Here is a 24930-nt window from a genome sequence, read left to right on the forward strand (position 1 = left end):
CCACCACACGCACACACTTCTTGCTCTGGTTAAGGTGGATTTGAGTTGAGCAAACTCTCCCGCCTTCTCATCTTGGCCAACTCGAATGGGGCCTTTCTCCATCTCCAAACATGGAGGTCTCAGTGTTTGGCTCGCTATGCATCAGGCACATGAATTTGAGATGAAGAGGTTCAGTATCAGTTGCACAACAATTTGAATATACTAAAAAAATACTGTATTATACACTTTAAAAGAGTGGATTTTATGGTATATTAACTATATCTTAGTTAAAAAATAAAATGAGAATTAACTGAGTGTCCACAATATTTTTAAGGCATGGTCACAGGCAAATCCTATAATCCAATCTTACCACTCTTTCTGTATCTTGTGAACATGTTGAATTGTGATAATTCACATATGATCTTTTTTTGAAACCATATAAGACAATATTTCTACAGGTAGTTGGGGAGGTGGTGGAGTTTCCCTTCAGGGAGAATCACTCTAGGAAAAGACAATGCCTGGGACAGAAAACCAGAATTTGCGAAGCACATTTGGGATGGAAGCAGATGGGACTTCTGTTTCTCCAAGTGTCTTGCTATTGCTGTCTTTGCCTGAAGTCTAAGCAGGTTTGAAGGCACTCTCAGAAGGCATGGAAGAGAGAGCTACTGCTAACCCACCGAGGAGGTCTGGGAGCCAGGTGGAGTGTCACCTGGCAGCTAGGCTGAAAAGCAGCCCTTTCAGGGGTATGGTGAGAATAAGTCAGGATCCAGGTACATCAGACAGCCAGAATTTTTTATTGCATATTAATTTTTACATCGAATCTCTTGTTTCATCTTTCTCTGACCTTAAGTAAAGACTTCATTAAACAGTAAATCATGGTCTTCTAGGCTGTTCAAAAAGGAATTAAGGGAAGTATTTATGCCCACACTTTCCAGAATGGGGAAAGGGAAATAAGCCTCCCCTTGGAGTCAGCATCATGGGAAGAAATTTCCCCACAGGGACAAGGAGCAGCTATAGAGTTGCCCTTTCCCATGAGGAAATGCTCCCATCATTACAAAAACCAGAGATTCACGCTATTGTTCTACTAACATTGCCAGTGGGTTTTCCTAGAAGCTGTCAAAAATAGAAACCTGAGAGTTTCCAGATAAGTGTTAATCTCAGAAAGTGAACATTTCCCTTGGAAAAAACATTCTCTAGCCTTCTTGATTTCACTCTTTCCACCCCGTACATATTTTTTAAAAACATGACGCAATTAGGTTCCAATCATTTTGTTATTATTGAAATCAAATTTAAATTATAGTCACCTCTCTCTACCCCCATCACAATGTGGCTCACTGTCCTGTTTCACTTGCTTCGTGGCACGGATCAATATCTGGATGTATCTTTCGCAGTGATGCGTTTACCACTTCCCCCTCTAGAACTCAAGCTCACTGAGAAGGGACTTTGTCTTTCTTCTTCATTTTGTATCTGCCATACTAGCACATAGTAGGCACTCAAGAAATAGTTATGCAATAACATAGTTTTATGATGACCCTGACCTAGAGAAAATGTGTAGTCCTACAAATCAGTACAATCTGATCGTTGTGTGGTGCAGACCGCTTTTGTACTACTTTGTTGCTGGTGGAGTGTTATATAATGTAAACTATTTTTGTCTACTGTTCAGTCATTACTACTGTTAAGGAATAAGTTTGAATGGATCTACAACACTCTGTCATCCTCTTGTTACCAATGACAAACCTCCGAGGCAGCATATTAACAGCAGTGTCATCTCCCACAAGAAGCCTCCTCTGATTCCTTTTAGGCAGGTAAACATAGGCTTTTCAATCTTCAGTGTCCTTTGTATAAGATCCCATTTTGGCAATAAGTATATAGTATATAGTTGTTTGCTCTCCGTTTTTGCCATACACTCTCTTTTTAAATTATTATATGTTTCAGGCATACAGCATTACAATTCAACTTCTGTATGCACCAAATGCCACATTAGCAGCATTTGATCTCAATAATAGCCACTAGTTCAATGCTCACGGGAAATATAGCAAATCCTAGAATGTGTTCTGGATAGAACAGCATGAAATTCCGTGTCAATGATACAGTGATCATCTATATGCTACACAAGTAACATAAGTGAATTATTTTAATACATCTCCTAGAAAGATGCTTCCTATGCTGTATAATAAATAGCACTTTGGATCAAAAAATGTGATTTCACCTCATGTTAATTTTCATATTTTCTCTCAGTAAAAAAAGATGTTAGTCACTGCTCATCACAATATCTAAACAAGTTTAAGGGAGGAGAAACAAGAACAGCAAGAAAAGAGACAGAGAGAGAGAATACGAATACGAATTCATTCTAGAAGACGTGTTTGCCATGTGAGAGACATATTGGAATGGAGACCCACAGAAACATATTAAATGGAAATTCAGAGGCAAAAAGGAAAAGATTCTACGTGGAAAGATGAAATGAGAGCACACACCTTCCACAAGCACACCACTGATCATCTGCTTTGCTTTGGAGTACGTCAACATCCCTTTAGGGCTTTTCACCCTCGAAATCAAGCGAACACCAGCACTAGAAAATAAAAAAGATTAGGGTAGCTGAGGAAAGAGAAGGGTGCCAAATTGACATCACCTGTTGTCAAAGAAGTCATTTGGAAAGTAATCAGATCTGAAGCCAAACGGATGGAAAAGCTGTGATATTATTGATTAAATTTTATTGCAATTTAATGTACATTATCCAGGAGATAGAGTTTTAGTCTTACAATATGTTATGTTGAAGCACCAACCTAGTGTGGAAGATTAAAGAACTGTGTGTGTGTGTGTCTACGTGTGTGTGTGTGTGTGTAATAGGGAGAAGGCAGAGATTGCATGAGCAAGCAAAACTCTTGTAGCTGAACTCTCTCATCAAATGTAAAATTAGTTGCCCTAAGTTTTACTCCTGGCTAATTCCAAAAAGAAATTGTAACAGCTCTCTCCAGGAAACACAAGCTCTCTCCAAATAACATATTTCTCAGCATCTCTACTTAGCATTTATCGTATATATTTCTTTTGAGGAATTCAAGATATAATTAGCAATGCCTGGAAACTTACATAATTATCAAAAGATCTTGCACTTTTGTTTTTAGTACCTTTTAAGTCAGGCTTTTTTTTTTTTTCTTAAAGTACTATTATTGTTTTATATACTCATTACAAAAATAATCCACACGTCTTTGTCTGCTTGGGCTACCATGACAAAACTACGGACTCGGTGGTTTAAACAACAGGAACTCATTTACTCACAGTTTTAGAGGCTGGAAAGTCCAAGATTCAGGTTCCAGTAGGATTGCGTTTCTGGTGCGAGCTCTCTTCCTGTCTTGCAGATGGCCACCTTCTAACTGTGTCCTCCCACGACAGAAAGAGGGAAAGCAAGCTCCCTGCTGTCTCTTCTTCTCAGGACACTAATCTTATCAGGTCAGGGCTCCACCCCCATGACTTCATTTAACCTTAATTACTTCCTTGGAAGCCCCATCTCCAATGCAGTTACATTGGAAGTTAGGGCTTCAACATAAGAATAGGGGGGCAGGTACAAACATTGAGTCCACAACACCATGCTCATTGAAGAAAATTTAGAAAGCTCCAATAAGCAAAAAGACAAAAATGCTTAACCATGATCCCAGTACCCAGTGATACCCACTATGAACATTCTAGTATATTTATGTTCAGATTTCTTTTTAACCTATATACATGTAAAACCATTTTTTATAGCATTATACTGAAGATGATATTCTCTGAATCCTTATTTCATTTACTAATACTAAGAAATTTTAACAAGGGAAGTAGTAGAGTCATGGCCTAAGGTGAAGAGGCCAATGCAAGGAAACCAGTAGCCATTACACAGATTTTAGCACATCATGCACTCCAAGCTGAAATCATGAAGTTTCTTAGAAAACCCACCAATGGTTGAAATTGCCTCCTCTGATAACTGTCAATCTGCTCAAGGGCAAACTGACCTCTTTGATGGCTTTTAGCCACTCATTTTACCCGAGGAGGAAAAAGCTTTTGTCCCACAGACCACCTGTAATTCTAATTTTTGACAAAAATGCAAAGCAATTTAACGGAAAAGGGATCTGTATTAGAGTTCTCTGGATGTCCGTTCTTGTTGCCTCTGACCTTGGTGATAAGTATCCTGCAAAACCCAGAGCCCTTCATCATGGAGCTGAGCACACACACCTGACCCAGGAGTCAGAGAAACTTAAGAAAGAGCCAGGAGGAAAGGACAGCAATTGCAGACCCAGGTGCTGCTTCACACCAACAAGCTAAATCAGCAGATTGGCAACACAAAATGATCATGAGGGTCCCAGGATGCAGAAATATTCTACAGTTTTCTCTTCTCTCTGCACTCTGGAGTCTCTGAATCTCCTGTGGAGGGCCTTAGTCCCTCTTTCAAAGGCTTCCAGTTGATTAAGTCAAGCCCCTAAGATAGTCTCCCTTTTGATTAACTCGAAATCAACTATCAGGGACTTTAATTACATCACCAAAATCTTTTCACAGCTGCACCTAGATTAGTCTTTGATTTAATAACTAGGAGAAGGTCTGTGTATGCTCACACTTTGTACAAAATTTACTCAAAATGATGGGGTCGGCACAGTGGCTTAGCAGTTAAGTTCACGTGCTCTGATTCAGTTGCCCAGGGTTCACTGGTTCAGATCCTGGGTGCAGACCTATACGCTGCTTATCAAGCCATGCTGTGGCAGGCATCCCACATATAAAATAGAGGAACATGGGCACAGATATTAGCTCAGCAAAAAGAGGATTGGTGGCGGATGTTAGCTCAGGGCTAATCTTCCTCAAAAAAAAAAAATTTACTCAAAATGAGTCATAGATCTAAAAGTTAAATGAAAAGCTGTAAAACATTTAGAAGAAAGTATAGGGGAAAATCTTCATGACCTGGGGGGTAGGGAAAGAGTTCTTCCATGACTCTAAAAGCATAATTCATAAAAGACAAAATTGATAAATTTGACTTCATAAAAATTTAAAACTTGTGTACTTCAAAAGATCCTATTAAAAGGATGAAAACAAGCTACAGACTGGGAGAAAGTATTTGCAAATCATATCTCTGACAATGGACTTGTATCCAGAGTGTATGAACACCTCTGAAAACCCAACAATACGAAAACAAACTCACTTAAAAATTGGCAAAACACCTGAACAGATGCTCTACCAAGACAGATACAACAATAAACACTCCAAAAGATGTTCAACATCATTACCCATTAGGGAAACACAAATTAAAACCATGATGAGACACCACAACACATCTACAAGAATGGCTAAATTTTTAAAAATACTGACAATACCAAATGCTGACAAGAAAACAGAGCTCCTAGAACTCTCAAACACTGCTGTTGGGAAAGAAAATAGAACAATTATTCTGGAATACATTTTGTTACTTCTTATACAGTAAAACATACTTCTAACATGTGACCCACCAATCCCACCCTTGGGTATTTACCCTAGAGTTATGAAAACTTACTGTATTGGTTTGGTGCAATTGCCATAACCAAATACAACAGACTGGGTGGCTTAAACAACAGAAATTTATTTTCTCACAATTTTGGAGGCTAGAAGTCTCAGATCAAGGTGTTAACAGGCTTAGTTTCTTCTGAAGCCTCTCTCCTTGGCTTGTAGATGGCAATCTTTTCATGTGGCCTTCCTTTTGTACCTGTCTATGTCCAAATTTCCTCTTCTTAAAAGGACACCAATCAAATTGGATTAGGGCCCACCCTAATGATCTCATTTTGACTTAAAAAACTCTTTAAAGACTATCTCCAAATACAATCACATTCTGAGGTACTGGGTGTTAGAACTTCAATAGGTGAATTTGACCGGGACATAATTCAGCCTGTAGCACTTCACCTTCTGGCCTCTCAAAATTCATATCCTCCTCACATGCAATATGCATTCACCTCATCTCAACAGACCCAAAAGTCTCACCCCATTCCAGTATCAACTCTAAGTCAAAAAGTTTACCTAAATCAGTTGTGAATGAGACTTGAAGTATAATTCATTCTGAGGCAAAATTTCTCTCCAGCTTTAAGCTTATGAAACCAGACAACAAGTTGTCTCCTAATACACAATGGTGGAACAAGCATAGGATAGACACTCCCATTCCAGAAGGGAGAAATCAGAGAAAAGAAAGAGATCACAAGTCCCAAGCAAGTCTGAAATCCCCTAAGAGTTTAAGGTTTGCAAATAATTCTCTTTGGCCCAATTCTCTGTCCTTCAGGCCTACTGGGGTGGCCCTGACTCCTTGGAGCACAAAAGTGGCAGCCCTGCCTCCTCATCCCTGGGCAGTGGCAGCCTAGTCTACTGAAACCCAGGAGATGACCTCAACTCTGAAACCTAGGAGGTGGCCCTACCCTTGGGAACTGAGGAGGAGACAGCTGCAGCCCCCTAGGCCTGCACCCTCTACACCCATGGTAGTAGTGTCCACTCTCCTGACATATAAGACACCTTCAGGGTTGTTCTTCCCTTTTTTGAAGGATAATACATGTTCACAGCCAAATAGCTCTATTGGCCTGTCTTGTAGAACCCCAGAAATCCAGCAGCGTTCCTTCATTTCATCCTCTCTCTGTCTCCTTCAGTCTAAACTGGCAGCATATCTACTGGTATAAAATTCTCAAAACTCTTGTTGGTCTCCAATGCCATTCACAGGGGTTCAAGCCATCATAAAAGAAGGTCCTCCATGGATCTTTCCTGGATAACTACAACTCTATTCATGTCTTCTGCTATGATGTTTGATTGAATCCACGAGTCACACCTGTAATCTCTTTAATAAATAGCTGTCTACCACACCCTTGATGTTCTCTCCAGAACACACTTTTTTATATTTTGCAATATGGATAAGCTGAGAATTTTCCAAATCTTCAAGTTCTGTTCCCTTTTGCTTAACAATTCTTCTTTAATTTATCTCTGTCCTCTTGTATTTTGCTACCGGCAGCAAGGAGAAACCAGGCCATGCCTTCAACACTTTGCTTAGACATATCCTCAGTGAAATATCCAAGTTCATCATTTACACATTCTGCTTTCCACAAAACATAAAAATACAATCTGGTCAAGATCTTCTGCCACTTTATAAGAAGGGTAGCCTTTCCTCCAGTTTCCAACAACACAGACATCTGTATATAAGTCTTTATTCCAACTCTATTCATAACTGCCCCAAATTGAACACAATCCAAATATCCTTCAACAGGTGAATGGATGGACAAACTTTGAAACATCCATACCATGGAATGCTATTCAGCAATAAAAAGGAATGGACTATTGACACACATCTTCAATGAGTTTCAAAGGCATTATGCTGAGTTAAACAAGACAGTTTTAAAGGTTACATATTGTATGATTCCATTTATATGACATTCTCAAAAAGACAGAACTATGGTGGTTGCCAGGGGTTGGGTAGGTTAAGGATGTGACAATAAAGGGACACCACAGAGAATGTTTTGGAGTGGTGGAAATTTTCCACATCCTGATTGTGGTCGTGGTTACATGAATCTATACATACGTTGAAATTCGTAGAACTGTACACAATAGGAAAAGAAATCAATTTTACTGAATGATAATTTTTAAAATAAAATAGGGACCAGCCCAGTGGCTTAGCAGTTAAGCTTGCGCGCTCTGCTTTGGAGGTCCCTGGGTTCGCTGGTTGAGATCCCAGGCACAGACCTTGCACCACTGATCAAGCCATGCTGTGGCAGGCATCCCACATACAGAATAGAGGAAGATGTGTACAGATGTTAGCTCAGGGCCAATCTTCCTCAAATAAATAAATAAAACTGTCAAAATTTTCAAAAGCACTTAATCTTTCTTCGCCCAAATTTCTAACCCTACCCTAAAGAAACTGTGATTTACACCACAAAATTCCCTTAAATTCCCACCATATGTAATTATTAAGAAAAATACCTATGAGACTCAGATTGATTCAATCTCTGACAGATTCTACCATGCTCAATTCTGACCTTTCAAGATTCTAACAAAAGTTAATATCACAGTTATACGCCCAAGAGGTATAAGCTACAATTCCAAGCATCCCCAGACGTACCCCTGCACTATACCAAATAAGGAGAGAGGATATATTGAAAGAGAAATAAAAGTCTGCCTTAAAGGGACCATTTCAAGTACTTTTATCCACAAATCTTGCTCTTAAACTACGACTGTGGATCATACAACTGTTGATTCTTGTTTCCTGAAGTAAACACTGCTCAGGATCCTACAACCTGGGTGTCTATTCCCTCTGGAGGTCAAACTCATTAAAAGAAAAAGAAATAGAGAGTTGCCACAAGAGTGGATTGTAGATAGTTTCATCCAATGACTTTTAAATCAAAACACATGCTTAGAACAAAGGACTTAACATTTCATTTGTCTTCTTCTCTTACTGCCTGCCTCTTTCTCTTATGTGGGTTCAAGACAGAGTTTTTATGATTCCCTTCCTCCAGGTTTTTCTGCTTCTCTCTTGATTGTCTTTGTTCCTGTAAAGCCTCTGAACTCCCTAATGTACCTTTCTCAATGAGAGTGGCTGCCAACCTTTCCAACTGCTAGATTTGTCATCCAGCTCCAGGTCTCTCTAGTAAGAATCTTAGAGCCCGACCCAGAAGTCCAAATGGCACTGCACTTCACCCCCAAACTAATGATCATGTTCCCTTATGTATTCAGCACAGGAATATTATTAACCCTGTCATATCTTAATTGGACCTTAGTCCCCTGCAGTTAACCACTGGTACTGATATCTCCCAGAGCCTCAAAGGAACTTAAGAAACATCATGGATAAGAATGGTTATAGTCCAGTTATTTTATCAAGAATCTATTTAGAAATCAGTACGTGATCTATTTAATTTCATCAAAGGTATTTGTCCTCCACAATGAGACTAATTAAGTCCAGAGAGTAATCGGCACTGACCTGTTATCATAAACAATACATTTATGTCCCTTCAGTGTGTACCCCCAGGAATATTCTTCTTGGGTAATCAGGTGAACCTTTCAAGCTTAGCATACACAATTGAACTACCACTACCAGCCACCCACCTCCTACTCCTGTCGCTCATCTTTCATTAATAGCCCAACATATTAATTCAATAGGAAGGGTCTGAGATTTTTAATTTCCCCCAGGTTATAAAGGAATTTCTACCATGGATAGGAATTCATGAAAAAAAATGTATGAGCTGAAGTATATCCCTGATTACCATCCAGATAGCAAAAGAAATGGCTCAAACGTTAGAGGCTAGACCAGCATAAACTCATTGATTAAGAGTCCTCCATAATGCATGTGTTCTTCACTACTTACTGGCCAGTCAATGCAGAATCTGTACAATTAATAACAAATGCTGTTGTGCCTGGGTGAACACTTCAAGGAAAGGAATTCAATCAGCCAACTAAAAGAGCCACTTAGCTATTTAAGATTGGCCCAACTACTCCTGGAAACAAATTTTTAGTTAGGCCTAGTCCAAATAGAGTATTGGATATGAAGTGGGTTCCAACATCTCTGTTGTTATCTCTTTACTTCTTGCTTCTCTACTTTCTAATATCTAAGTGCTTAAATGTTACTAGATAACTATTAGCCCAACATGACATCCTCCTAATAACGGTGCATTGAAACAGGACTGAAGTTCTCAGTCAACTCAGTGTTACGGGGAGTAGAGGTTGACTAGAAGGGGAGACTGAGAAATCATAACACAGAGAGTGTGTGTAGATCTGGCTGAACTAACTGAGGTGATGGTGTCAACAGAAGGACATTCACAGCCAAAATATACAAATACATCATTTATACTCCATATCTGAATCACAAGATTTCTTGGAAAAGCCACAAATAATTGAAATTGCCTTTCCTCATAACTCTGTCAGTTTACTCAAGGACAAACAGCCCAGTCTGATGGCTTTCAGTCATTCAGCTCACCCGAGGCGAGAAAAAGATTCTGTTCCAGAGACCATAGGCAAATTTGAGTTTTTAAATTTATCCTTATTTCAGTCCATGAAAACTCTATATATCATATTTCTCCCTCATATAAGAGTAAACCTCATGGCACTCTAACTAAGTATATTATGGTCAACTTATCATGATATGAAGATATATATATGATACATATATGTGTGTATATATAGGATATATGTAAGTATATATATATAGGATATGTATATGTGTGTGTGTGTATATATATATATAGGATAAGTATATATGTTATATAGCATACATATATACATATATATAACAAATTTTATTCAACCACACTCTAATGTAAAATTAGGTTACTTGCTGTATTGTCAAAATTGTCTTTAGTGGAGTCATTTTAAAAATGGAGCTGTCTTTCCAGAGCAACTGCTTTACTGTCTTGAACCTCGGACTGGGCCGAAACTTTGGCTGGGGCAAAGCAACAATTGCTTTACAAGCAATTGTTTGATAAGGCAGCAGGAGAACAGACATCCTGATCACAAAGACTGAGGATTGCAGACTTTCTGAAGATGGAATCAATAGTCAATCAATGTTTCGCCAGAACTAGCTCCCTGCCTTCAACTCTAGTTAAAATTCTTTGTAACACAATCTCCCTTCTGTGCCTTTAAGAGCGTCTGACTTTTTCTCCCTGGAGGGACACTCTTTGGGTTTCAACCTGAATCTGTCCTCCCCAAATTACAATTCTTTGATCCCAAATAAATGCTTTGCCCCTTAAATTGGTTTCTGTTTTTGCAGGTTGACGCTATTATGAAGCAATATTATGGGAGATATTTTTACAATTTATATTTTCCATGACTATTTCCTTTGAGGAATCTTTAGAAGTGGATATCCTTGAAAAATGAGTATTCAAAATGCTGGAAATTTGAAAGAAATTACCAGTTTGTTTTCCAGAAAGATTCTACCAAATTTACTTTTCTGCCAACATTATATGAGAACTTATTACACCACATCCTTGCTAGTCAGGCATTATTGCTCATTTTAATCTTTGCCACTGGGAAAAAAGAACAATGCTGACTCCTTTTACTTTAATTTGTATTTTATTGATTATTCTTTAGCTTTAAATCCTTTATTTAAGTTTTGTATGCCATTGGTCATTTGATTTCTCATTAGCTAACTTGCCGATTCATGTACTTTGCATATTTTCTTTCTTTCTGTTACTGATTATAATAGCTTTGCATACACAAGGGATATTAAATACATTAATTTAATACAGTAAAATTTTACAAAAATATCTATCCTTTACATATACAATCTCAATCAAAATCACAATGAGAATTTCTGTGGAACTTGATGACCTGATTATACAATTAATCTGGAAGAATAAATAGATGAGAAGAATTGAAACGTTTTCGAAAACAAAAGTGCATTTCCACTACTGAATATATATTATTTGGCAGCATTTTAAGCCAGAACAACTGACTATCCATAAGGGAAAAAGAAAAAAGTTCTTCTGCTTTACACCATACACTAACGACAACAAAAGTCATTCCGGTATGGTCTTAAAATCTAACCTAAAATCAAAATTTTGAACATGATTAGATATAAAGATAAAGAAAAGATAAATTTTTAAATGAATTTCTTATTTTAGAATAATTTTGAATTTACAGAAAAGTTGCAAGTGTAATACAGAAAACTCCTGTACACCATAACCTCCTTACCCAATTTCCCCTGTTGCTAACATCTTATATTACCATGATACACTTGTCAAAACTAATTAAGAAAACATTGGCTCATCGCTATTAACTAATCACCAGACTTCATGCAGCTTTTCAGAGTTTTTCCACTATTGCCCTTTTTGTTTCATATCATGGAAAATCTTATGATGTTGGAAAAACTTTTCTAAGGAAACCGTGAAACTCAGACACCACACATGAAAAGATTGATTTGGCTATGTAGTAACCAAAATGTTTATATATGAAAAACCCTGAGTCCATAATGAAAGGCAATGAAAATGTCAAAAGTATATTTTTTAATATTTTTAGTTATTTGAAAAATATTTTTGAGGGGCCAGCCTGGTGGTGCAGCGGTTAAGTTCGCACATCCCACTTCAGGGGCCCAGAGTTCACCAGTTCAGATCCTGGACGAGGACCTACGCATTGCTTGGCAAGCTATCCTGTGGCAGGCGTCTCACATATAAAGTAGAGGAAGATGGGCACGGATGTTAGCTCATGGCCAGTCGTCCTCAGCAAAAAGAGGAGGATTGGCAGCAGTTGTTAGCTCAGAGCTAATCTTCCTCAAAAAAAGAAATCATCGAGAGCTTACTCAGTCCTGGAGACAGAGCAGTGGCCAAGATAGCCAAAATCTTGTGTACCTCTGACACTGCCTCTTAATGAGAGAGAGAGGACAAACAAACTAAATAAATAGTGAAGTATCTAGTCTATTAAGAGGTGTTAAGTGCTATAGATAAAAATAAAGTAAGGAGGAAATGGGAGTTCTAGGGAGTGGTGGGGCCAGGGTGAGTCTATCATCCTAAACAGAGTGATCAAGGTAACCTTCAATATCAAAGTAGGGCATTTAAGAAAAAACTCAGGAAGAAAATTGTGCACCTGGGGACAGTGGTCCAGGCAGAGACAAGATACAGAACAAAGTCCTGGTGCATATTCTCCCATGGCTGGAAGAAAGTACATAGGGGAGAGTCATCCCAGGTGAGGTCTGAGAGGTAACCGACCAGATTCGGAAGGGCCTTGAAGGCCAGTGTTAGGATTTTTTTGTTTTGTTTCGTTTTTACTGAGTATCCAGCAAACTGAAATGTAATATTCCTAATATATAAAGAACATATAAATAATAACAACAATAATATTATCAGCAACAGTAAGGACAAATACAAGTTAAAACAAAAAGGCTTAATTCCGCCCATTGAAAATAAGAGAGGAGATTTTCCTCCACTCCATTTTCACAGAGCATTTATTTTAAAACTCTTGTAATTGTAAGGTACTTTCTCATCTCTTTGGAATATATATAAATCCTTTTGAAAACTAGATAGGGCTTTTGGCAGCTTTATGATCCAGGACTGTCTTTCTCAAGGACCTGGGAGTCATCTCTTTGAAATGCAATCATCAGGGGAGAGAGCACCTCTATCTGCCAATTTCCTGAGAGCCTAAGGGCCTCCCTGATGGGCACCTTGCTCCAAGTTGCAAAATTACTTATTGTCTTAAGAATGTGAAAAGTTTGTTTTTCCTCTGGATAAAGCCAATGAGCTAATTCAGATGGTCACCACAATCACCAGGTGAATCTAGGATGAACTATGTGTGACAAATGATGCTGTTCAGTCCTCTTGAGGACTGGTTATTGCTTATCTTGAGAATAGGTATGGAATGGATGGTATCTCCACAGGTATATCAGCGGGTCAGATTTCCTTCTGTCTCCGCAACCTCTTAGCAGATTACCTGTGATGTGTCTTCCATTTTGGTTTAATGCTTCCTCAATAATAAAACTGCTTTCTTTCTCTACCACGCTTGTGCAAAGGTTTTCTGGGTTGTGAGAAGATTTTGTTTTTAATTATATTTCCCCAGCACTGTGCTTGCTATGTGTTAGGCACTGCCCTAAGTGTTTACAAGTTTAACATCCTCATATAGTCAATAAGAAATTTAAATCAATAAGAAAAGTGAAACAACAAATTAGGAAAGGATATTCACATGCAAATAACAGAAGAAAGAAATATAAATGACAAATATAAAAAGATATCCAGTCTTTTTATTGATAAGAAATGAAAACCAAAACAAATTAGATAATTTTTCTCTATCAGATTAACAAAAAGGAAAGTAAAATATTAAAAATGGCCATAATTTGACCAGGGAATGGAAAAAGAGACACACTTACATACTACTAAAGGCATTCTAAAGTAGAAAAACAATTTTGGAGCACATTGGCAGGAACTCTCAAAATGAAATCAGAGATAAACACACACGTAAGTATAAAATTTTTAATGAGCTTTTACCTTTCGACTTTCCAAATACAAGACTTTTGTCTTTTTCCTCCCTAAGCATCTATCTGCCTGGGAGCACATTCACATTTTTTTAAAAAAGAAAGACTAAGGACATGTAAAGCTTGCCAAAATAGAAATACATAAGACAGGCAAATCAGGATATTGTCTTGCTAAGTATTTCCCAAATTCCTTCATCTCCCTCTTTAGTGTAATAACAACTAAGGTTGGAGAACTTTATACATAAAGTTCTTTTCTAATCTGGTAAGGCTGAGCAGGAGTCAGGAAGAGGGAAGATATTACACAGGGAAAATGAAAGGGAACTTGCCCCCTCCAGGCAGGAATGTTTGGGAGAGAGAGACAGAGGAAGAGGAAGAGGCATGGTTTAAAAGGGTCAGATGAGTGCCCTGCTTTGCCATTTCTTGGCTCTAACTCAGAGAGGGGGAAGTATATTCTGTAATTTGGGGAAAAACGAAGGCTAAAGGGGAGCTATTGCCCCATGACTGTTTAGAAACCCAGAGACAACCTCCCAGTCTGCTTCCCAACCCTCCCTAGAGTGTCACTGTGCTATCTGGTGCAGCATTATTCAGTAGGTGGCTTAGCCTTCTCAATCCAATCTCAAGTCTCAGCTGGTGTGGACACTAGGTTAATAACTACCATACTGGCCAGGGAAGCCACCATAGCAAGATGAAGTGCCCTGCCACAGAAGCCAGGAGGAAATCTGCCCAGTAGACTGATGGAGGGTACAGCATTCACTCAGGTGCCTGCAGCCAATGGGATCTTGGAACTGGTGGCCAGATAGCCGTTCATGATTATACGTAAAAGTCATGTAGATAAGCAATTGTTAGACTCTCCCCAGGTTCCTTATAGAAAACATCTGTGATGCCTGGGTCACCATGGTAATGGTTGCTTAAGTTGTTTTTCAGGAACTGAGAGTTGACATCTCGTCCAGTTCAGGCTGGTTGAAACCACTGACCCATCAACTGGGACTGCACAAATGTCCGATAAGTGACCCTTTGGCGTAGGGGAGAGGAGGGCTGAAAACTTCACCCTCAGATCATACTAATGCTTGCCACTTTGTAAACACCTGTCCTGTGACGAGCCATGAAGCTTGACTATGTTTGTGCAGATCATCAATTACCTTACTTTTCCTTACCTCCAATCATCTATCACCACACTTTAGACCACCTTTTCCCTTTATCCCATAAATATCCCTAATCCCCATTTTTGAGGAGGCAGATTTGAGGCTTGTTCTCCTGTCTCCTTGTTTGGCTGCCTTGTGAATAAATCCTTTCTCTGCTATGAAACTCATCGTCTCAGTGATTGGCATACCGCACAGCAGGCAAAAGAGGCCTGGTTTGGTAACAATCTGAAGTAGCAATGAGTCACCCAGGGATCCCACTGGGCTTGAATCAAGACAGGAGAGAATAATCTTGAATTACACCAGCTGTAGACTCCAGTCAGCCATAAATATCAGCAGGGCAAGCAGCTGCAAGGAGGGCTCCTTAGAATGCTTGCATCTGAATCTTCTAGTCTCCAGAGTCCAATTTTACAATCCCATATGTGCATGCCCTTAAACCAGAAACTCCTCTCCTAGAACATCTAATCTACAGAAATTCTTGCACATGTGCTTAAGAAATGTCACTATGGAATTATTTGTAATAGCAAATAGTAGGAAAAAATGCAATACCCAAATAGAGGAAAGTAGAATTAAATATATCATGGAATCACTACACCATAGAGTACTATTCGAAAGTTACAAATAACGTGTTACAAAAAATATGTGTATTGTCATAGATCAATGACCAAAACATACTGTTTGTTGTAAAAATCAGGTTGCATAACTGTATGTATAAGATGATTTGATTGTTATAAAAAATTTTACGTTTAGATTGTACCTTTTAAAAATTTATTTGTTCATTTATTTTTAATTGAAGTACAGTTGATGCATAATACCCTATTAGTTTCAGGCATACGTCATAGTGATTTGATATTAATATACATTCCAAAATGATCACCACAGTAAGTCTAGTTGCCATCTGTCACCATACAAAGTTGCTACAATATTATTGACTAAACTGCCTATGCTGTATATTACATCCCCATGACTCATTCAGTCTATATCTAGCAGCTTATACCTCTTAATTCCCGTCATCTGTTTTGCCCACCCCCCAAAGCCTTCACCTCTCTAGTAACCACGTTTGTTTCCTGTATCTATGAGTCTGCTTCTGTTGTTTTGTGTACTCATTAATTTTGTTTCTTATATTCCACATATAAGTGAAATCATATGGTATTTGTCTCTGTCTGACTTATTTTACTTAGCATAATACTCTCTAGGTCCATCCATGTTGTTGCAAATGGCAAGATTTCATTCTTTTTTATGGCTGAGTAATATTCAATTGGCTATATATACACATCCTTTTTAGCTATACATCTATGGATGGACACACATAAGACCTGAAACCATAAAACTCCTAGAATGAAGCGTAAGCAGTCAGCTCTTTGACATCAGCCTTAGCAATATTTTTTTGGACCCGTCACCCCAGAAAGGGGCAATAAAAGCAAAAATAAACAAGTAGGATTACATCAAACTGAAAAGCTTTGTCACAGGAAAGGAAACCGTCAACAAAATGAAAAGACAACCTATTAAATGGGAGAAGATATTTGCAAATCATACATTCAAAAAGTGTTAATATCTAAAATAAATGAAGAATCCACACAACTTAATATCAAAACAATAAACAACTTGGGGCCAGCCCAGTGATGCAGTGGTTAGGTTCACACGTTCCGCTTCAGGGGTCCAGGGTTCACCAGTTCGGATCCCAGGTGCAGACCAATGCACCACTTGTCAAGCCATGCTGTGGCAGGCATCCCACATAAAAAGTAAAGGAAGGTGGGCACAGATGCTAGCTCAGGGCCAGGCTTCCTCAACAAAAAGAGGAGGATTGGTGGCAGATGTTAGCTCAGGGCTAATCTTCCTCAAAATAAATAAATAAACAACTCGATTGAAAAATAGGCTGAGGACTTGAACAGGCATTTTTCCAAAGACTGTGGGGGATCAGAATTTGCCACCCCAAAATGTGTCTCTTAGGCTTGATTATTTTCAAGAACAAAAGATTCATAAAGAAACTTTGACCTTTTCCCTAACTGCTTAAAAGAATTTAATTTAGAAGATCTGTCCCAGGAAGGCACTATCACCATAGATAACTCTTGGTGTGATAGATAGGAAGGCACCTAGCAAGGCCCATTTTATCAAAATCCTTTCTCAGGTCCCACTGTTTGTAGATGACCCAACAAACATTTGTTTACCAAACATTTGCTTTTCCATCTCCATGTGAATTGCCTTTCCTCCCCTTTGAAGTCCCAAACCACTACCCCCAAAATTCTCCTTTGTCTTTAACTAAAGTTGGTATTTTAGGTGATGGCCTCAGCCATTTTGGCAAGTTGCGCAATTTTCCCGGGTTTCTCTCATGTATACATGTTGTTGAAATTGGTTTGGTTTTCTCCTGTTATTTCTGTCTCGAGTCAATTTAATGCTTAGTCCAGCCAGAAGAACCTAGAGGGTAGAGGGATACTTCTTCCTCCCCTACAAGACACACAGATGGCCACAGGAATCTGAAAAGATGCTCAACACCATTAATCATCAGAGAAATGCAAATCAAAACTACAGTGAGATACTACCTCACACCTGTCAGAATGGGTATTATCAAAAGACACAAAATAACAAGTGTTGGTGAGGATGTAAGGAAAAGGAGACCCTGGTAAGCTGTTGGTAGGAATGTAAACTGATACAGCCACTATGAAAAACAGTATGGAGACTCCTCAAAAAATTAAAAAGAGAAGTAGCAAACTATCCAGCAATTTCTCTTCTGGAAATTTATCCAAAGAAAACAAAAATACTAACTTGAAGAGCTATATGTACCCTGTGTTCATTACAGCATTATTTACAATAGTCAAGATTAGAAATATGGTAGCCTAGATTGTACATTTTATCCACATGAATAGCTTTGTCCATTTCTTTATGCCTACTTTTTCTTTTTCTCGCATGACCTATATAAGTCAGGGTAAAATTAATCTATTGTAACAAAGACTCCATGGCACAGTGGCTGAAGAAAGAAGCTTATTTCTCACTCACGTAACAGTCCACTTGTAAATCTTCCAGGTCAGCACAACAGCTGTGCTCCTCATTTAACAAGGAACCTAAGTTTCTTCCAAGGCATTGTCCCCCATACTCTTGAGCATTGTTGCTATCTTCACAGCTAAAGCTGGGTCACTTCCATGTCTGAAATAGCATGCTTGATGGCTTAAGTTCCAGATCTGGAAGTGGAATCCATCACTGCTGCTCTCATTCTCTTACCAAAAGATAATCACATGGCCACTGTAGGGGAGGAAGACATTTCCTCTACCCGCTCTGGGTCCTTCTGGCCAGAAAATGAATTAAATTCACATGAGACAGAATAACAGGAGAAAATTAAACAAAGTTTTATACCATGTATACATGGGAGAGGCTCAGGCAAACTGAGCAACTCACCAAAATAGCTGAAGCCACCACCTTAAATGTCATCTTCAGCTAAAGACAAAGGAGGGTGTTGAGGGTGGGGGGAGTCAGTTACGGGAGATTACCAGACAGATACAGTAAACAAGAGTCAGGTTATTATGCAGATTTAAGTCCTTGCCTTCTACATTGATGAGAGTTTCTAGAGATAAGCTCATATCCCCTTCTTCCTGGTACAGAGAGGGAGACACCTTTACAGATGGAGATTTCCTTTACAAATGTAAATGTCTCTTAACAAAGGGTAACTTTTCAGAGTTCCTTTCCTGTCTGCAGTTTTTTTAAAAGTAACCAGCCCAAAATAATCCTCATGCCAAAGAGACATATCTTGGGGTGGCCAATTGTAACCCCCCACACCACACATATCCACAAGAGTGAAGTATAGTCTAACCATGTAGGACACCATGCACCCAGTCCATCTCCATTTCTGTGGCAGGAGGGCTGAATGGATTTTAGTGAGCAATTAACAGTCTTCATCCTACCCCTTCTCCCTCCTATTTTTCGTAGGAATAATCTGGAATAATTTAAAGATATTACTTACTATTCTTTCCATTGCATTTCTATTTTTTCAATAATCCTACAATCATACTAACAATGATTATTTAGTTTTACCTCTGTGTTTTACAGGCTTTGTTCTTCCCTGCCATTAATTTTTTCTACGTATTTCTCATTTATGAGTTCTTCATTTCAATGCATTTTTCAGTAAGTTACAAATATTTTATTGATTTATATTTTCAAGAACAGCACATTGGTAAATTGCTTTCTGCTTTCTTCCATCTCTCAGAAGCCCTTTCTCTATTGCTCTTGCACATGAATAATCTTTGGATAGATATACAATATTTGGGTCACAGTGATTTTTGCTGTAAAACCCTGGCAGTGGTTTTTCATTGTCTTCTAGAATTGAACATTTTCAAGGAAAAGTTTGATTGCCAGGCAGCAGAATTTTCTGCCCAGATAGAGAAATTTCAATAAGATTTTCTAAATATGGATCATTTTAATTAATTTTGCCCAATTATATAATTGCTCTGAAGATACAAGTTTCCCTTGAACCTCAGGAAATTTTGTAATTTTGTCTTTATTGTTTCTCTAGTACCAGCTCTCTTTCTCCCTCTGGAACTTTCATTACATTACATCTGAATAAGTTCATGACAGCCTATAGTAAATTCATGGCAAACACGTCTATATCATTGTTAACTTCCTCCTCTGTGTTCTGATGCTCACATTTACCTTTCTTCCATAGTATGCAGTTGCTATCTCTGTTCTGTATTGTATGCTGGGGAGGGGAAAATTTTTATTTTGATAAAATTTAAAAGCATAGAAACAATCCGTTTTGATATTTTTATATTATAAAACATTACGCTGTTTTGTTTTATTTTAATCATTCTTCCCCTTAAAGTGTTCCCTTTCCATAGATGTAATATGCTTTTAAACCTTTTCAAAAATACAAAATAAAGTTTCTGAAGTTATCTCCAGTGCCCTATAGTAAGTTTGCTTTGTAAGGAGATTTTTTTTCTGACTCTTTAAATTCCTTTCTGATGAATGGCTGAGACTTTTTCTTGTGTCTGTTGATTTTTCTCTACTTTTTTCGTCCTTAAAGTATAGGAGACTGTCGGCGGTTGGAAGGGAGGGAAGAACAGTCTATTGTCCAGAATTAGGAAAAAAGACTTCTTAAAAAGATTGTCTTGTTCTCTTTTTAAACTCTTTGTGGTCCACATGGGGGAAGAAGGCAGCTTTCAGCTTTGCTGTGTCTGTTTCTGCAGATCAGAATGGGATTGTGTGTGAGGAGACAGAGGTGGGGGTGGGCAGAGGTGGCCTCAGGTCAGCATCTCTACAACAGACGTAAAGAGTTCCTTTTCAGTTTGCCCTTGAGTCTCTAAATGAGCAAGAGTATTGCCTTCCCTTTTCTTTCTTTTTTTTTTGAGGAAGATCAGCCCTGAGCTAACTGCTGCCAATCCTCCTCTTTTTGCTGAGGAAGACTGGCCCTGAGCTAACATCCGTGCCCATCATCCTCTGCTTTATATGAGGGACGCCTACCACAGCATGGCTTTTGCCAAGCGGTGCCATGTCCACACCCAGGATCCAAACCAGCGAACCCAGGGCCGCAGAGAAACAGAACGTGCGAACTTAACCACTGCGCTACCAGGCCAGCGCCGCCTTCCCTTTTCTCACAGATGTGAATTTTCTTATGAGAAGCAAGACACAGGCAGGAGCATCTGCTGTGCTTAACTCATTCTTATTGGGGATCATCACAAAAACACCAAAAGGAGCCATGTGTAAGTTCCCATGGCATCATCAATGGAAGGGTTTTTCCACTTTATGGAACAATATTTTAAGAATTGTTTTATGTGAAATGTTTTTCTGTTTCACATAAAAACCGTTGTTCCTAAACAAGTTATGATAAAGCTCCTATAAGAGGGCTGCATGGATGTACTGAGAAAGAATAAAGCATGTGTGCTTTTCCTATGCATGCTGTGTCCTTGATTAGGAAGTTTGTAGATGTTGACAACTTCCTCATGGATCAAAAGAGAAGCTGAAGTTTTTGGAAATCACATGGGATCCAACCAGGCAGGTTTAATAGATATTTACCTGAAAAGAGGCTTTTTGGTACTTTGCACTGGAAGGCAGAGAATAGATTTCAACATCAGCCAAAATCTCTACCCTCTGCCCTGAGTGAAGGAGTTTAAGTTCAGATCAATGCTTCCAACTTGCTGGAAGAGAAGCTCAGCCCAGCCCACTGCAACTCAGCCGCAAGGCCTGGACACTCCTTCACTGTCATTGTTCTCATCTCCCTTCTAGCAGCTCTGGGGCGAAGAACCTTCAGACAAGTAAAGATTCCCTCCTTTAAGCTGAGGACTAAAAGGAGAAGAAATGGTCTAATATTTGTAGGCACCGCATTTAGTAAGAGATACAAGTGTATGTGAAAACTGTTAGACAAGCTCTGATTTTGAAACCCTGAAATTTTGCTCTCTATTCTATAAAAAATATTAGGTATATAGCCTAACCCTGAGAGGGGAACAATCCCACTGTTAGTAGCTCCCTAAAGCTCATCCTTCCTCATCAAATGTTAGCTGAGCCTGCATGCAGATATCTGCCACTATTTGTTGACACTTGCGCATCTTCACAGTTTCTGGAAGAATAGAGATTTGCTCTCCACCCTAACTTCTCAAGGGCTTGCCCTTGCCTTCACCCTACACAGCTCTCAGCACTGTGGTCTACTTAGAACTGCATCCACTTACTCCCCAAGCCAGCTTTAGCTCCTACACAGTGATTCACAGTTTGGTCAAAACCCATTCTGGAGCTTGTTATCACTTGCAGTGTATCTTACTGAGATTCCTCTGGCATGTGGAGGGTACTTCTCCTGGTTTTGTAATGCATACAGATTTTCCCGTGCTTTTATATTCCTTTGGCCATGTCAGTGGAATTTGGGAAGGGAACAGGAATTAAAATCATGGGGTCAGTTTGTCTTCTTGAAGCGGGCTTCGGACCATTTATTTTAGACTTCTGTCCTGCGAGTCCTGACAGCCCATTTACAGGGTGTTAAGTGCAGGTGTTTGGCAGTCAGCACTGTGGTAAGGCCACTGGGCCTGATTTACAGAAGAGACTATGAAGCTGAGATGAAGAGAAAATAAAAGCTGGTATTTCACAGGACTGGGAATTAGAAAGCCCTGAGTTCTTGTCTTTGGCATTGAATCAGGCCATAACTCAAAGCCAATGTCTTCATCTCTGCATCTCAACTTCACCACCTATAAAGTAAACAGAGGAATGCACAATGCAGTCCCTAATACCACCTGCAGGGAAATAGCTGTGGACGGGGAGAGGAAGGGGCAGTCTGTGAATTCACGTGGTCACTTAGGCGGGCAAAGGCAACATGGGCACGCAGAGTCATCGACAAAATCATGAGGGCACAGGAGGTTGTTTTCCAGCTGGCATACAGATGGATTGGAAAGAAGTGAAAATTTTTAAATGTTTGCTATTTTCAAAGTTATGACGTGATTAATGTCTCAGTCTATTGAACCCGATACATTTGTATATATTTGTGTATTATTTTTCTATCTTCCTTCCTTTCTTAGGAAGAGCTTTAAAAACATCCAACTCTGCAAATATACATCAGTGTAATTGATCACATACTTAAAAACACAAACGAACATTGAAAGGGAAGAATAATTCTGGAATCAGAAATCTGACTCTTTTTCTGGGCTGGTAGCAAAATACCAAACACACATTTATACAGGGTCAGTCCCTATTGCACTAAGATCTGGGTGAGTTATAAAAGGCTACCACTGGAAATTGAACCCACATTTCTTCCCTGACAACATAGCACATTAGACTCTAATCACTCATTGTTGCATTGTTATTTACTATTTTCCTGCCATCCACATTCATGTATATTTATGTGAAGTCCAAAAATATCCAGCAGCACTTACTTCAGATGATTATCTGTGTCCTAATCAAAAATACTAATCAGGAAACATATAGCATACTCAAACCCTATTGTGTAAGACAAACAACATCCGGAATACAAAAAATCCTGCTTCGATAAAATGTTCTTCAAAGATCTTCCACTTTTTACAGCAATGGGAAGAGAAAATAAAGACCACTTGCTGCTTATTTCCGAAATTTGAAAGCCACAAAGTGGGGAAAATGGATCCCCTACACGATCTTCTAAGCCGAGAAGAACAGAGATCAGTACAGCACTAATTTAGACCCCTGTTTTCTCCATGTTTTCAATCATGGGGAGTAAAAGTTAAATACAGAGATCCTGAGATCCTTTCTTCTGTACGTGAATCCCAGCTTCAAAATAATATCACAGAGTTCGGAAGAATGATTCAGCCATTCTAAGGCATTTTACCATTGTGGACAATAGCCTTAACAACCCATGGATTTTCCTAATAAATCCACCTCAAAAGGAAAAATATTCAAAGAGAGGAATTATGGAGTTTTATACATTGCAAAGATTTAACCAACTGGATTTTTTTAACCTTCGATGCAATTCTGTATGTCCGTTTAATGTTTCCCTTTCTTAAATTGAATAATTTTTCCTTTGACAGACTGTTGCTTAGAAAATCCTTTCATATGATGCACAGTCACTTCTTTAAAGTTTTCTCCACGTGTTGACAAATGGTCACATTTGGTTTTCTTCTTTATAGCGACAGAAGTGGAAACATCTGTATCAGAGCGTTGGCATCAGGCCACCTACTCAAGTTTCACGTGGCCCTCTTACTCTGTCCACCCACTCGCCTACTGCTCTCCTGGGACTATAACTTAGAATTATTTTCTTTCTATCTGGATTTCAGTTAAAAGAAAGGCTTTTTTTAAAAAAAGTATACATGTTATGTGAATTCAAATGTTTACTATTTGCACAGCAAAATCTATAACAATTCCTCCAATGGTCTTATTACTCAGAGTATATGATCGTTTAGTTATCAATCCAGCTGAAGACAAATGCTTTTAGAAGGTGGTCCAGCATTCTTTCAGCATGCTATTTAAATAACGCTGATTCACATTTATCAGGAGTTAGTCTACGGATGATCACATTTTAAGAGGAAATCATTGCATGGTCCATGTGGCTGTTTGGGGCTGACTCTGATTGCTCACCTCTTAGCCAATCCAGTTGGTTTCCATGCAATTGCTCACTGATTGAATTGAAAGCCTGACCTTGACTATTTCATAATAAATGTTGGTCATGGCAAGGAAACAGAACCATAATGTCTGCAGTAATTTACAGAGAACATGCTAAATTGAAAATGGGGTAAATTCTGTTCCATCCATACCAACAAGTCATTGTGTGATGTTGAAAAAAACGAAGCAAGTAGCTCAATTGCTCTACGGCTAGATAGATCATCTTAAAAAATAGTTTTTATAATTTTATTTCTCCCATTGGTCAGGAGCTATGTGAAATCATTAAGGTAAAGTCAGCCATTTTTTTAAGGTGATTCAGACAACACCCATCTATCAAATATTTGTGAGAAAACAAGAATGGTACCTCATTCCCCAAATACTTCCACAAGTTATGAGTATCTATTAATACCTTCATTAGTACTCCAATAGGTATAAACTGTTTTGAATAAGGACTCACAATCTTTTATAATTCAAATAGTTTTGGAAGATAAATATATCAAGGCATTATTGAAATGGCATGTCCAGTTCCCTTTCAACATGACACCTAGTCAAGAGACGAATGTTGAAAGAATAGGATATAAGACATATTTGCTTGGGTGGGAACAGAATGTGTAGAAAGATTTAAAATATAAGGCCCCAGACAACATGAAGAAACTGAGCAACTGGACTCTGTAGTTTTATGGAAGGAAAGAGAGAAACAGAAGAGGTTAATGGAAAAGGCAGTGACAAGAAATTTGCCCTATTTCGTAGCTTTCCCTTGGGCTGATTCTCTATAGAAGCCAAAGGGTTTTATTTGTTTTGTTGGTTGGTTCTCTACAGCCTAAACCTCTGTACTAAGTATTTGGAGTGTCTGATCTAAAAGCCAAGAATTTGAGTTGT

Source organism: Equus quagga, chromosome 5 (assembly GCF_021613505.1).
Source record: "Equus quagga isolate Etosha38 chromosome 5, UCLA_HA_Equagga_1.0, whole genome shotgun sequence".
In the NCBI taxonomy this organism is placed as follows: Eukaryota; Metazoa; Chordata; class Mammalia; order Perissodactyla; family Equidae; genus Equus; species Equus quagga.